Here is a 4,314-nt window from a genome sequence, read left to right on the forward strand (position 1 = left end):
GGTAATTATAGTTGGGGGAGCAGGAAACACCCTGGCTATGAATCCAAGATATAGTATTAGGAGTGACGTGGATAAAATAAGAGCAGAAACTGGGCACACGAATGTGGGGTTTGTGGAGGTCTTTCAGCGCCATGATCAGCCCTGGGTAAACACTGCTGTAAGGCGTGTTAACACTGAGCTGAACGAGATGCTCCAGACACTGGCAAAGTCTCACATGAGTGTTGTTCCAGTTGATGCTATTGGTAGGTGGGGTTACACTACACATGGCCTGCACCGTAATAGAAAGGGGAAAGATAAGTTAGCTTCTCTATAAGCAGATACTGTAAGGGAGGCCACAGTCACGCAAGGGGTGATCCCTGTGGTTATTCGGACCAGGCAGACAGGTTTTTTAGACTAAAGCCAAATTCCAGTCAGACAACAACCAAGGAAAATAGAAGAAAAGGAATATCATGCATAGCAAATAGGGATAAAGCTAAGGGTGGTATCAACTTACTTCACCAAAATATCATGGGAATAAAAAATAAATTAGATGAGCTGATAATGTGTTTAGATGATCTCAAAAATAAGAATGAGATTGATATACTTTGTCTGTCTGAGCACCATGTAACTGTGGGAATGGAACATGTCAGTATAAATGGGTGTAATTTAGCATCTTACACTTGTAGATCTAGTATGGATAAAGGAGGAGTTGCCATTTTCATGAAACAGGGGTATAAATACAGAATTGTTGAAGTAAGCAAATTTTGTGTTGATCAGCACTTTGAGGTTTGTGCATGTGTACTTCAGCTAGATAATGTTGTGTTGATATTAGCAACAGTGTACAGGTCTCCACTAGGAGACTGGGAGCCATTCATAAAAACGTTTGACTACCTATTATGCTGTTTGTCAGACAAAAAGAAGAAGTTATTAATCTGTGATGATTTCAATGTTAACTTTCTAAGCAATTCTGATAGGAAAAGTAAACTAGAAGTGTTGTTAACAACATATAACTTAGAAACAGTGATCAATTTCCCTACACATACAGCTCAGGACAGTAGTACTGTAATAGAAAATGTATTTGTACAGCAAGAGGATGTAGAATAAACAAATGCTTTCCCTGTGGGAAATTGAGTATCTGACCAAGATACACAACTGATTAACTTACAAAACCTAACAGGGTGTAAACTTCGGAAACCATTAAGTAAAAGTGTGAGGGTGCTCAACCCAGTACCTATAGACCACTTCAGAGACAGTTTAGGAAATGTAAACTGGGAAGATGTATATAATGAGCCAAATGCTAATGATAAACGCAGCATATTTCTTGATAAATTAATATCCCTTTTTGAACATTGTTTTCCAAAGAAAATTACTAAATGTAACACCATAAACTTTTCAAGGAAACCTAGGATTACTACTGGTGTTAAAGTGTCTTCAGAAAGAAAAAGAAAACTGTATGAAACAGCAAGAACTAGTAAAGATCCAGAAGTAGTTTTACACTATAAAAATTATTGCAACACACTGAGAAACGTTGTAAGGAACTCAAGAAATATGTATGTTAGAGAAGAAATTAACAACTACAGCAATAAAATCAAATCAATAGGGAATGTTGTTAGGAGGGAGAAAGGAAAAGTAATCACTGGGGTAGGTAGTATTACTGTTAAAGAGAATAAGACCATCTTAACCAACAGCACCGAGGTAGCCAATGTATTTAACAATCACTTCTTAAGTGTAGGAGAAAAAATTGGTGAGAGTAGTTCAAAAGAAAAAGCCAGGCAGTACATGGAAGAGTCAGTTTTGAAAAATTTTAATCAGATTAAGTTTCATCTAACAACCTCTTGCGAAATAATGAAAATTATTAAATCTTTGAAAAATAAATGTTCTATTGGAGTAGATGACATCCCTAACTAGTTGTTAAAACAATGTGGAGCAATTACAACTGATGTTTTGAGTCACATATGTAATACATCACTGACTCAGGGTATTCTTCCAGACAGGTTAAAATATGCCATTGTCAGGCATCTCTACAAAAAGTGGGAAACCACAGATGTCAATAATTACCAGCCAGTATGCTTGCTTACACCATTTTCAAAAATCTTTGAGAAAGTGATGTACTCAAGAGTGGTTAGCCATCTGAACAGTAATGGGGTACTTAGTAAATCACAGTTCAGATTTCAGAAATGCTGTTCCACTGAGACAGCAATATACAATTTCACTGTCCATATAATAGAGCCTTTAAATAGTTAAAATGTCACCAGTAGGAATATTCTGAAACTTATCCAAAGCATTTTATTGTGTGAACCATGACATTATGTTAGAGAAATTACAATTCCATGGTATAAATGGAACAGCATAGGAGTGTTTTAAGTCATATCTACAGAACAGGAAGCAGAAAGTATCTTTATATGCTTCAAGTGATTCAAAGGAGTTTGCCACTTCATCTAACTGGGGTGAAATTACATTAGGTGTTCCACAAGGTCCGATCATGGGTCCCCTCCTTTTGTTGATATATGTAAATGACCTCCTTTCTTATGTGAAACAAGATGCTAAACTGACACTGTTTGCTGATGATATAAGCATAATTATTAATCCAGTAAAATGAAGTCCTATAGAAAATGATACAAATAAGGTCTTTGGAAAAGTTATTAATTGGTTTTCTGCAAATGGGCTTGCTCTGAACTTTGAAAAAAAAAAAAAAAACAGTACATCCAATTTAATGCTGCAAAAAGTATAATTCCTTCAATAAACATAACAGTAGCCAGGGTAGAGCATACTAAGTTTTTGGGTGTACATATAGAAGAGAATCTTAATTGGAAAATTCATATTTTGGATCTCCTAAAGCGACTAGGTTCAGCAACTTTTGCAATAACAATAACCGCCAATTTTGAGGATGGAGAAATTAGTAAGCTAACATACTCCGCATACTTCCACTCTTTGATGTCATATCGAATAATATTCTGGGGCAACTCAGCACTTAGGCAAAAGGTATTCACTGCTCAAAAGAAAGTAGTTAGAATAATGTATGGGGTTCATAGTCGCACTACTTGTAGGCATCTGTTTAAAAATTTAGAAATTCTTTCAACTGCTTCACAGTACATTTACTCAGTAATGAAATTTTTTCTCAACAACATGGACCAGTTTTAATCATCGGCGACATTAATGATTACAATACCAGAAAAAAGAAAGACGTACACTATCCTTTACTTAACCTGTCTTTGGCACAGAATGGGGTAAAATATGCTGCTATAAAAAACTTTTAGATAAATTACCAGATGAAATAAAAACTCTGACAGACAGCAGAAATAGTTTCAAAAACAAATTTAAATGACACCTCCTTGACAACTCCTTCTGTACCATAGATGAATTCTTGAATATAAGTAAATAAATCTGGATATATAATATATGCTTTTTGTGCCATTTAAGGGAATGGGATAGTTAATAGAAATTTTTAGGTGTAACACTATAATGTAAACAAGAAAAAGAAGAAAAAACTTGTTTCCTGTCCGCATTTCTTGTGCATTTGACACCTTCCACACCATAACGGTTTTCCGTGCTATTGATCAATGGAACATTAACTAACTAATTAATTAACTAACTAACTAGCTGTCGGTGTGGTGCCCATCTCACGGTGGCCCACATCCAACTGGGCTGCCTTAGTTTGACCGCATTACGGTGAAATCTTAAACTTGGTGACATGCTTCATCTGGTGTTGGTGGAAGACGCCAAAGCAGCTAATCTGATTTTTGCGTTTTATCTGTGAATGTGGTTCCTACTCCTTTCTGCAATGTATGGCGCATTAGGCTCGTCGGCCGCTCCTCCTGTATGAATATGTGACACTTTTATTCAAACACCCAGTACAAAGAAGAGGAGTGGACGCAAAATTGAAGCCTGTGGGATTTCCTCGGTGAGTTTTCACCAGTCAGTAAAATTTTCTCTTCTACCACCATTATTTGAATTATTTAGTAAAACGTTTTGCGTTCTGTTTGTTAAGCAGAAGTAAAGTGAGTCGTTTGTAAAGCCATAATTTCCAAAAACTTGTTTTTCTATGGGAGGTGTACACAATCAAACGCCTTGGACAGATTACAAAAGAGTATCAATCAAAAATATTTTATTATTTAAGAGTCTTCAAACAATATAAGGGGGAAAAAGAAAAAAAGGAAAGAAAGAAACAGAAGAGAACGTAGAGCCACAAATAAACTATCTGAATGTTTACATCAGCTGGTCGCTCTAATGTACACATAGAAACAAATTATCACAGTTTCAGAAGAACTGGATGATTTATTCAAGGGAAAGAGCTTCACAAATTGAGCAAGTCAATGACGCGATGGTCCATCTCTG

The sequence above is a fragment of the Schistocerca americana genome, chromosome 6, assembly GCF_021461395.2.
Source record: "Schistocerca americana isolate TAMUIC-IGC-003095 chromosome 6, iqSchAmer2.1, whole genome shotgun sequence".
Taxonomy (NCBI): Eukaryota; Metazoa; Arthropoda; class Insecta; order Orthoptera; family Acrididae; genus Schistocerca; species Schistocerca americana.